Genomic DNA, 12,286 nt, shown 5'->3' on the forward strand with positions numbered 1-12,286 from the left:
TTTTGTCCCCTCCAGAGGCTAAAAAAGCCTCTAGGACCTTTGTTTCCTATAAAGAATACAGGGATATAAATTATCTGGTCTATTAGATATCTAGGCATAATCCTAGCTTTTACCGACCTATGCTGATAAGTACTTACATTTTACTATATTGTTGTAGCTGCTCTTCAAAGGTGGAGGTACACAGATCTAGATTTGGTACTAATGGTATTCCTACCCTGTAAAATGACTAAGACAGAAATCCTCTGTTAGGAGCCTTAAAGGTGCGCTTCACCTATATCCCCCAAGTTGTGCAAGTACTCACAATTATTGGTCCTCAGGTCGCTAGCGGTCCGACTATGTATTCATCCATGAATTGGAGAGATAGCTCTCCAGACTGACTCCCGGTGTCCCCTTTTATAGAGTGCCAGATCGTGTAAGAAACCGCGGGAAGTCACCGCGAGATAAACGCCACGGCAGCAACTTCCGCCCGGACGTCATGTTCGTCACGATCTCGCGAGAATTCGCGCAAAATGCGCTCTGACATCCTTTCCGCCCAAGCCTATAGAGCACGTAATAGTATTTCCGCCCACAGTTTCACACAAGGAGAGAGGGGGCGTGCTCATCTTTGTTTAACACATCTTATTGGCTATGAGGTAACGGGGTTAGTCCATCGAGCCTCGGCGCTATATTTGCAGATATCTCTTACAGAGTAATGAAAACTCCTATTCATATTGAACGCATGCTGCTGCAGAATTTCAAAGAAATCAAATATATCAATCTGAAGGAGTTATTCTACCATTCCTTAATTGAAATAAATAAAAAAAACGAACGCTACTCTTATACAAGGGGAAATAAAATAAAATAAACACCCGCGGCACAGGTAATATGCAGACCCCCAATATTGTGTCTTGGGGGTTCAGAGGTCACATAAGTGGAGCATCACTGCATCCAAATATGGCCATTCTGAAAGCGCATTACTCCCCTGATGTTCTGGGGAAGGATCCCCATAGGGAGGTCTTACCTGTGCCGGGCTTACAGTAGGGAAAGTGCCACCTATGGAAAAAAGTGGAAACCGGCAGGTCTGTCAAATCGCCCGGCTAGGTACATCCTGCTTGCTGGGAGGGATCACCTCGAATCCTGGAGGGGGGGAGAGAAGGAGAATTGATGGGGAGGGGGAAGATGAAGATTGGAGAAAAGCCAATGAAGAAAGAAAAATGTCACATAATGCATTTACAAATTGTTCTCCAACAATATCAGTATTCATTATATAGTTATTAACCTAGGTTGGTTACAATAATATTACATTTTTCAAATTTCTCAAAATACATATAGTGAGATGTAATTAAATACATTTTAATAAATATTGATATTTGCTCATTCCGATGGAAAGAGACTAAATGTGTATATATATATATATATATATATATATATATATATATATATATATATATATATATATATATATGCATATGGAAATAATGCACACACGTATACACATGAAAGGCCCAAGAATATTGTCAGGATGGGCAGTACGGGAGGAGGAAAGATGGGAAAACATCAGTCAGAGGTCAAGGGATTACCAATGTAGCCTCTGAAAACAGTTCTCCTACATGCTAGAATTAGAAGCAATACTTTAAGATATTCTTGGACATGAGGATCTTGTAGAGGTCCCTTAATCTGAATATGGTTCTGATCAATCCATAGTTCCCAACTAGGATCTATGTCGCTATTTGATAGGGCGAAAAAGGAAACGGGGAGCATTAGTCCGTCTTCCCGGATGAGAAACCCTCCAGGAAGGGTCTGTAGCTCTCCGCCTCATTAAGGCCCGGGGGGGTGGTTGCAGCAAGCCTGGCAATCCAGCGCATTTCACGCTGGAGTAACTGCTTGTTCCAATCACCCCCCCTGGGTGGAACATGTACTTGTTCTAGAGCAAAGAAGGTTACCCTAGGGGTTCTGTATTTGTGGGTGATGGCCATATGTCTGCCAAGAGGCAGGTAGAGGTCCCCTATATTTAGGCTTTGCATGTGCTTGTTGACACGCTTTCCTAGTGCTTGTTTCGTTTTGCCAATATAGAATGCGTTGCATTCACAACGCATCAAATACACAACCCCTGGAGTTTTACAATTTACAAAATGTTTCGAGTGAAACATTTCCCCATTAGGTAAGATCGTTGTTTTGCATTTTACTATTACTTTACATTGATCGCAATTGCCGCAGGGGAATGTACCCCTATCGCGGCAGGGGTCCTTTCTGTTTTCGCCCCTATATTCACTCTGAACCAGACTATCTCTTATCGAGGTTGCCCTTCGATAGGTTATAGCTGGGGATGGAGTTACTATTTGCTTCAAAATAGGGTCTTCTTTAAGTATTTCCCAATGCTTAACCAGTATTTTATGGATCTTATCATGTTCCGTAGAATAATTTAAAATTATCCTGGGAGGATTTTTATTGGGTGTCTCACTAGGTTTGTAACTTTTGAATAATAAATCCTGTCTCTTAAGAATGCTCACTCGATTATAATTTTTTCTGAGACATGTTTTGGAATACCCCCTATCAAGCAGTCTGTCTGTTAAATCTTTAGCTTTGATCTTAAAGTCACTTTCTGATGAACAGTTTCGTTTGATTCTTAGGTATTGCGAATAAGGAATAGATTTTTTAAGTGGTTCTGGATGGAAACTTTCTGCATGTAGCAGTGTGTTTCTAGCTGTTGTTTTTCTAAATAGCGTGGTTGAAAGTTGTCCCTCACTATTTTTGGTGATGGTAATGTCCAAAAAATCAATAGAAGACAAGTCATGTTTCATGGTGAAGAATAAATTCATATCATGATATGAATTTATTCTTCACCATGAAACATGACTTGTCTTCTATTGATTTTTTGGACATTACCATCACCAAAAATAGTGAGGGACAACTTTCAACCACGCTATTTAGAAAAACAACAGCTAGAAACACACTGCTACATGCAGAAAGTTTCCATCCAGAACCACTTAAAAAATCTATTCCTTATTCGCAATACCTAAGAATCAAACGAAACTGTTCATCAGAAAGTGACTTTAAGATCAAAGCTAAAGATTTAACAGACAGACTGCTTGATAGGGGGTATTCCAAAACATGTCTCAGAAAAAATTATAATCGAGTGAGCATTCTTAAGAGACAGGATTTATTATTCAAAAGTTACAAACCTAGTGAGACACCCAATAAAAATCCTCCCAGGATAATTTTAAATTATTCTACGGAACATGATAAGATCCATAAAATACTGGTTAAGCATTGGGAAATACTTAAAGAAGACCCTATTTTGAAGCAAATAGTAACTCCATCCCCAGCTATAACCTATCGAAGGGCAACCTCGATAAGAGATAGTCTGGTTCAGAGTGAATATAGGGGCGAAAACAGAAAGGACCCCTGCCGCGATAGGGGTACATTCCCCTGCGGCAATTGCGATCAATGTAAAGTAATAGTAAAATGCAAAACAACGATCTTACCTAATGGGGAAATGTTTCACTCGAAACATTTTGTAAATTGTAAAACTCCAGGGGTTGTGTATTTGATGCGTTGTGAATGCAACGCATTCTATATTGGCAAAACGAAACAAGCACTAGGAAAGCGTGTCAACAAGCACATGCAAAGCCTAAATATAGGGGACCTCTACCTGCCTCTTGGCAGACATATGGCCATCACCCACAAATACAGAACCCCTAGGGTAACCTTCTTTGCTCTAGAACAAGTACATGTTCCACCCAGGGGGGGTGATTGGAACAAGCAGTTACTCCAGCGTGAAATGCGCTGGATTGCCAGGCTTGCTGCAACCACCCCCCCGGGCCTTAATGAGGCGGAGAGCTACAGACCCTTCCTGGAGGGTTTCTCATCCGGGAAGACGGACTAATGCTCCCCGTTTCCTTTTTCGCCCTATCAAATAGCGACATAGATCCTAGTTGGGAACTATGGATTGATCAGAACTAGTGTTGAGCGAACACGGACTGTATTATTCGTGTTCGTACCGAATAATTGGATTTTTTGTACCCGAACACGGACACGGACACTTTACTGTATGTTCGGGTAAAAATCCGTGTTCGGTCGTTTTATTTCCGGGTTTTGCATGCTTTGGCGCTCTTTTCATGGCGGGCTTTCAACAGCCAATCAACAATCGTTTAACTGGTGTGCCTTAAGCCATCCCAGCCATGCCTGCAAATGTCTCAGTAGCTGTGATTGGCCGTCTGAAGCATGTGACCAAGTCTTTATAAGTTCGAGGCAGCCGCAGCGGCGTCATTATGCTGCTTAGATTCAGGGACAGAGCACACATCAACGTGCTGGCTGCTGATTAGGGAAAGATAGGCAGGAAAAAACCATTTGTGTCCGGATAGAATTGAGGGACAGGTCGGAGTGTTTAGGCAGGGCGAGTTGTAGGCATTTTAGGGATAGAGTCTGCTGAATTATATAGGGTCAGTGTCTTCTACAAACTACAATCGATATTGCTGTGTGGGGGGTGGGGTCTGCACTCAATCCTGATCTACGATCTCTTCTCAATCCTGTTAGGGACAGAGTCTGCTGAATTTTAGGGAAACTGTGTTCTACAAACTACAATCGATATTGCTGTGTGGTGTGGGATTGGAGATAGGCAGGTGTCAGTGATCCACATCCATTTTTCTGTGTGTGAGCTGCAGTGAACACAATCTTTTTGGGCTGCAGTGAACACAATCTTTTTGGGCTGCAGTGAACACAATCTTTTTGGGCTGCAGTGAACACAATCTTTTTGGGCTGCAGTGAACACAATCTTTTTGGGGTGCAGTGAACAAAATCTTTTTGGGGTGCAGTGAACACAATCCTTTTTGGTGTGCAGTGAACACAATCTTTGTGGGGTGCAGTGAACAAAATCCTTTGTGGGGTGCAGTGAACACAATCTTTTTGGGGTGCAGTGAACAAAATCCTTTTTGGGGTGCAGTGAACAACATCCTTTTTGGGGTGCAGTGAACACAATCTTTTTGGGGTGCAGTGAACAAAATCCTTTGTGGGGTGCAGTGAACACAATCTTTTTGGGGTGCAGTGAACACAATCTTTTTGGGGTGGAGTGAACAACATCCTTTTTGGGGTGCAGTGAACAAAATCCTTTTTGGGGTGCAGTGAACAAAATCATTTTTGGGGTGCAGTGAACACAATCTTTTTGGGGTGCAGTGAACACAATCTTTGTGGGGTGCAGTGAACACAATCTTTTTGGGGTGGAGTGAACAACATCCTTTTTGGGGTGCAGTGAACAACATCCTTTTTGGGGTGCAGTGAACACAATCTTTTTGGGGTGCAGTGAACACAATCTTTGTGGGGTATAGTGAACAGAATCTTTGTGGGGTGCAGTGAACACAATCTTTGGGGGGTACAGTGAACACAATCTTTGTGAGGTGCAGTGAACACAATCTTTGTGGGGTGCAGTGAACACAATCATTGTGGGGTGCAGTGAACTCAATCTTTGTGGGGTACAGTGAACACAATCTCATACTGAAGGTTTGAGGGTGCTGCCTGTTCCATACTCCCCCTACTCCTCATCTAGCCTTTTAGGGGTACAAACAATAGTAATTGGGGCCTAGTGTGGTTGTGTACGTGTGATATACATACACTTTTTTGGGATCATATTTTCTATTCCGCTATTTAATCAAAAACCTTTGGGGATCAGTTAAATTGGGGGATAGTCTGTGTTGGTACGTGTGAGAGAGATCCACCTTTCCAAGTTGTTGGGGTTCATCTCATACTTCTGAAGGTTTGAGGGTGCTGCCTGTTCCATACTCCCCCTACTCCTAGCCTTTTAGGGGTACAAACAATAGTAATTGGGGCCTAGTGTGGTTGTGTACGTGTGATATACATACACTTTTTTGGGATCATATTTTCTATTCCGCTATTTAATCAAAAACCTTTGGGGATCAGTTAAATTGGGGGATAGTCTGTGTTGGTACGTGTGAGAGAGATCCACCTTTCCAAGTTGTTGGGGTTCATCTCATACTTCTGAAGGTTTGAGGGTGCTGCCTGTTCCATACTCCCCCTACTCCTAGCCTTTTAGGGGTACAAACAATAGTAATTGGGGCCTAGTGTGGTTGTGTACGTGTGATATACATACACTTTTTTGGGATCATATTTTCTATTCCGCTATTTAATCAAAAACCTCTGGGGATCAGTTAAATTGGGGGATAGTCTGTGTTGGTACGTGTGAGAGAGATCCACCTTTCCAAGTTGTTGGGGTTCATCTCATACTTCTGAAGGTTTGAGGGTGCTGCCTGTTCCATACTCCCCCTACTCCTAGCCTTTTAGGGGTACAAACAATAGTAATTGGGGCCTAGTGTGGTTGTGTACGTGTGATATACATACACTTTTTTGGGATCATATTTTCTATTCCGCTATTTAATCAAAAACCTTTGGGGATCAGTTAAATTGGGGGATAGTCTGTGTTGGTACGTGTGAGAGAGATCCACCTTTCCAAGTTGTTGAGGTTCATCTCATACTTCTGAAGGTTTGAGGGTGCTGCCTGTTCCATACTCCCCCTACTCCTAGCCTTTTAGGGGTACAAACAATAGTAATTGGGGCCTAGTGTGGTTGTGTACGTGTGATATACATACACTTTTTTGGGATCATATTTTCTATTCCGCTATTTAATCAAAAACCTTTGGGGATCAGTTAAATTGGGGGATAGTCTGTGTTGGTACGTGTGAGAGAGATCCACCTTTCCAAGTTGTTGGGGTTCATCTCATACTTCTGAAGGTTTGAGGGTGCTGCCTGTTCCATACCCCCCCTACTCCTCATCTAGCCTTTTAGGGGTACAAACAATAGTAATTGGGGCCTAGTGTGGTTGTGTACGTGCGAGATACATACACTTTTTTTGATCATATTTCCTATTCCGCTATTCAATAAAAACCTTTGAGGATCAATTGAATTGCGGGATAGTCTGTGTCGGTACGTGTGAGAGAGATCCACCTTTCCAAGTTGTTGGGGTTCATCTCATACTTCTGAAGGTTTGAGGGTGCTGCCTGTTCCATACTCCCCCTACTCCTAGCCTTTTAGGGGTACAAACAATAGTAATTGGGGCCTAGTGTGGTTGTGTACGTGTGATATACATACACTTTTTTGGGATCATATTTTCTATTCCGCTATTTAATCAAAAACCTTTGGGGATCAGTTAAATTGGGGGATAGTCTGTGTTGGTACGTGTGAGAGAGATCCACCTTTCCAAGTTGTTGAGGTTCATCTCATACTTCTGAAGGTTTGAGGGTGCTGCCTGTTCCATACTCCCCCTACTCCTAGCCTTTTAGGGGTACAAACAATAGTAATTGGGGCCTAGTGTGGTTGTGTACGTGTGATATACATACACTTTTTTGGGATCATATTTTCTATTCCGCTATTTAATCAAAAACCTTTGGGGATCAGTTAAATTGGGGGATAGTCTGTGTTGGTACGTGTGAGAGAGATCCACCTTTCCAAGTTGTTGGGGTTCATCTCATACTTCTGAAGGTTTGAGGGTGCTGCCTGTTCCATACCCCCCCTACTCCTCATCTAGCCTTTTAGGGGTACAAACAATAGTAATTGGGGCCTAGTGTGGTTGTGTACGTGCGAGATACATACACTTTTTTTGATCATATTTCCTATTCCGCTATTCAATAAAAACCTTTGAGGATCAATTGAATTGCGGGATAGTCTGTGTCGGTACGTGTGAGAGAGATCCACCTTTCCAAGTTGTTGGGGTTCATCTCATACTTCTGAAGGTTTGAGGGTGCTGCCTGTTCCATACCCCCCCTACTCCTCATCTAGCCTTTTAGGGGTACAAACAATAGTAATTGGGGCCTAGTGTGGTTGTGTACGTGCGAGATACATACACTTTTTTTGATCATATTTCCTATTCCGCTATTCAATAAAAACCTTTGAGGATCAATTGAATTGCGGGATAGTCTGTGTCGGTACGTGTGAGAGAGATCCACCTTTCCAAGTTGTTGGGGTTCATCTCATACTTCTGAAGGTTTGAGGGTGCTGCCTGTTCCATACTCCCCCTACTCCTAGCCTTTTAGGGGTACAAACAATAGTAATTGGGGCCTAGTGTGGTTGTGTACGTGTGATATACATACACTTTTTTGGGATCATATTTTCTATTCCGCTATTTAATCAAAAACCTTTGGGGATCAGTTAAATTGGGGGATAGTCTGTGTTGGTACGTGTGAGAGAGATCCACCTTTCCAAGTTGTTGGGGTTCATCTCATACTTCTGAAGGTTTGAGGGTGCTGCCTGTTCCATACTCCCCCTACTCCTAGCCTTTTAGGGGTACAAACAATAGTAATTGGGGCCTAGTGTGGTTGTGTACGTGTGATATACATACACTTTTTTGGGATCATATTTTCTATTCCGCTATTTAATCAAAAACCTTTGGGGATCAGTTAAATTGGGGGATAGTCTGTGTTGGTACGTGTGAGAGAGATCCACCTTTCCAAGTTGTTGAGGTTCATCTCATACTTCTGAAGGTTTGAGGGTGCTGCCTGTTCCATACTCCCCCTACTCCTAGCCTTTTAGGGGTACAAACAATAGTAATTGGGGCCTAGTGTGGTTGTGTACGTGTGATATACATACACTTTTTTGGGATCATATTTTCTATTCCGCTATTTAATCAAAAACCTTTGGGGATCAGTTAAATTGGGGGATAGTCTGTGTTGGTACGTGTGAGAGAGATCCACCTTTCCAAGTTGTTGGGGTTCATCTCATACTTCTGAAGGTTTGAGGGTGCTGCCTGTTCCATACCCCCCCTACTCCTCATCTAGCCTTTTAGGGGTACAAACAATAGTAATTGGGGCCTAGTGTGGTTGTGTACGTGCGAGATACATACACTTTTTTTGATCATATTTCCTATTCCGCTATTCAATAAAAACCTTTGAGGATCAATTGAATTGCGGGATAGTCTGTGTCGGTACGTGTGAGAGAGATCCACCTTTCCAAGTTGTTGGGGTTCATCTCATACTTCTGAAGGTTTGAGGGTGCTGCCTGTTCCATACCCCCCCTACTCCTCATCTAGCCTTTTAGGGGTACAAACAATAGTAATTGGGGCCTAGTGTGGTTGTGTACGTGCGAGATACATACACTTTTTTTGATCATATTTCCTATTCCGCTATTCAATAAAAACCTTTGAGGATCAATTGAATTGCGGGATAGTCTGTGTCGGTACGTGTGAGAGAGATCCACCTTTCCAAGTTGTTGGGGTTCATCTCATACTTCTGAAGGTTTGAGGGTGCTGCCTGTTCCATACTCCCCCTACTCCTCATCTAGCCTTTTAGGGGTACAAACAATAGTAATTGGGGCCTAGTGTGGTTGTGTACGTGTGATATACATACACTTTTTTTGGATCATATTTTCTATTCCGCTATTTAATTTAACTGGGCCTCCATGCGAGACCTGTGTGCCTTGTTGCGCTGTTTTGAGTACTCCACCAACATGGCCAGTGGCAATGACGCCGTTCTCAGCTTAACTATCCCACTTCTATGCCTCCTTGAAAAAACAATTCGGGCGATGATGGAAGAGGATGTGGCACAGGATGAGGAGGAGGAGGAGGATGAAGAGGTAACATTTCCAAGGCTTTCAGGGCAGTCATTCGCAAGGGGCTCCGAGGGTGGGTTCCTGCACACGCAAACGCCAGGGACGCAATTGTCCAGCAGGGGCACAGTTCTGGAGGATGAGGAGGATGAGGAGGAGGAGGAGCTGGAGGAGGAGATGGAACCATGTTCACAGCAGGGTGGCACCCAGGCCAGCTCATGGCCATCACTGGTGCGTGGCTGGGGGGATACAGAGGACACGGACCATACACCTCCCACAGAGGACAGCCTTTCGTTGCCTCTGGGCAGCCTGGCACACATGAGCGATTACATGCTGCAGTGTCTCCACAACGACCGCCGAGTTGCCCACATTCTAACTTGTGCTGATTACTGGGTGGCCACGCTGCTGGATCCCCGTTACAAGGACAACGTACCGTCCTTAATTCACTCACTGGAGCGCGATCGCAAGATGCGCGAGTACAAGCGCACGCTGGTAGACGCCATGCTGCTGGCATTCCCATCTGACAGCGGGGCCACAGTGGAAGCACAAGGCAGAGGAGGAGGAGGAGGAGGTCGCCAACGCAACCAGGGCACCGCCAGCACCTCAGAAGGCAGGGTTAGCATGGCCGAAATGTGGAAAAGCTTTGTCAGCACGCCACAACAAACAGCAGCACCAGCAGCTCAGATGGAACGTCTTAGCAGGAGGCAGCATTTTACCAACATGGTGGAGCAGTATGTGTGCACACGCCTACATGTAGTGAATGACGGGTCTGCCCCCTTCAACTTCTGGGTCTCCAAATTGGGCACATGGCCTGAGCTTGCCCTTTACGCCTTGGAGGTGCTGGCGTGCCCTGCAGCCAGTGTATTATCTGAACGGGTATTTAGCACGGCTGGGGGCGTTATAACAGACAAGCGCAGCCGCCTGTCCAGAGACAATGTGGACAAGCTCACGTTCATTAAAATGAACCAGGCATGGATCCCACGGGACTTTTCCGTACCTTATGCAGAATAGCAATGGATACCGACCTTACCCACCCATTGTTCCATTTTTGCTCTTTCTCACTCTTTTGGGGTGTACCCTCATTTAAAATTTGTGAAAAGAAGCAGTGTTGGCTACCTCGTCCTCCTCCTCAGGGCCAGATTAATGTAGGGGCTATTGGAGCTGCAGCTCCAGGCCCCTACCTTTTATATAGGCCCCGGGTTGGCCATATTCACTGTTACCGCTCTTCTGTCACTTGTAAACACAGAAGTCTGGCTTCTATGCTCGCTTCCCCAGGCAGCACCCTCAGAACCTCCCCACACAGCGTGAAGGCCGGACAAGGAGGGACAGTTGGCGATGCATGGATGTGTTTATGGGCTTCAGAGACAGCATCCCATGTTGAATTAGGCATGCATGGCTGCACCCTTCCTCCTCTGGGTGCATGGCAAGGCACGGCCCTAAGGCCCTTCAAAATCCTCAGCACCAAGCCCATGATGCTGTTAATCCGGCCCTGGTCCTCCTCCACCGCCGCTTCCACCTACACCGCCCATAGGTGTGCGCAGCCTATTGCATTAAGGTGTGCACCCCAAAGTTGAAATACACATGCATGTGTTTGCCAGCAGGGAGAGTAATGTATCGGGGCCATGTACCTGTAGGCAAGGAGAAATAGAGCAGAGCAGGTCCCAGGGAGATCTTTCCCATCTCCTCACTGGCAATGCTATGTGCCCTAGGTGATTAGGGTGTGCCCAGGCACACCCAGCACACCCTGTGCGCACGCCTATGTCACCGCCACATCCACCACCACCTTAACCTCCCTCCTACTCCATATGGGCCTCGTCCTTCAGAGATGAAGAAGAACATTGTTTTATTTTTCTGTTTTTTTTTGTTGTTTTAAGTTATTTCCCTATCCACATTTGTTTGCAGAGCACTTGCCATGCTCTTAATTACGTTTTGCTGCCATTTGCAGCACTCTAGCCCTTTCCTTTGGTGTTTTAGAGCCATTTTAGTGCCTTAAAGTTCGGGTCCCCATTGACTTCAATGGGGTTCGGTGTCCGGGAAAAGTTCGGTAAAAGTCCGGGACACGGACCCGGACTTTTTTTTAAAGTTCGGCCGAACCCGTCGAACACGGACATCTAGGTGTTCGCTCAACCCTAGTCTTAATTAATTTCCCCTTCACACAGGAAATGTCCATTGGTTTCTTTTCACATAGAAACGATTCAAGACCTCACCTTGAGTAGTCTTCACACTTGTTACCCTCCTCAGCGCACATCGCTTCAGGAGGTCTTCCCCATGCTCATACAGCTTCAGGGGGCATTCCTTCTCCCATGCCCACACAGCGTCGGGAGGCACACATCTGACTGTCCTCCTCTCCCCAGCTCACACAGCGTCAGGAGGCAGCAATCCTTAGACTTCCTTTTGACAAATTATAGAGGCCTTAACTTCCTCATTCTGAACAGCTGAAGGCCTTTCAACTTCTTTACACCTTCCTGCTGCCATTGCAGCCGACACCCTATAGTAATTGGTGAATTTTCTAAACCAGGTGGAAATGTATCTCCTGTCTGTGACTACATCCACAGATTTACCTGACTTCCTGTCACAATATACAGTAGGAAGTTATTTGGTATTTTATTTGTATGGTTTGTGTATACATAGCGCTGTGGGTATATATATATATATATATATAGTCTGTTAGAATACTTATCACGGGCAATACTCAATTGTTTCTGGTGCAAGTGCAGTAATACAGCTACAATCACATCAAACAAGGAATCTGCTCTATACT

At 44.6% G+C, this 12,286-nt stretch overlaps 1 protein-coding gene across 1 annotated transcript in view; it reads left to right on the top strand.

Annotated features, from left to right (window-relative positions):
- Positions 1–12,286, top strand: part of LOC309550555 (receptor-type tyrosine-protein phosphatase kappa-like) — a 408,935-nt gene that overhangs the window by 104,325 nt on the left and 292,324 nt on the right. The gene's annotated exons all lie outside the window — the stretch shown is intronic.

This window comes from Pelophylax lessonae (genome assembly GCF_965119305.1).
Source record: "Pelophylax lessonae genome assembly, chromosome: 1".
Lineage (NCBI taxonomy): Eukaryota > Metazoa > Chordata > Amphibia > Anura > Ranidae > Pelophylax > Pelophylax lessonae.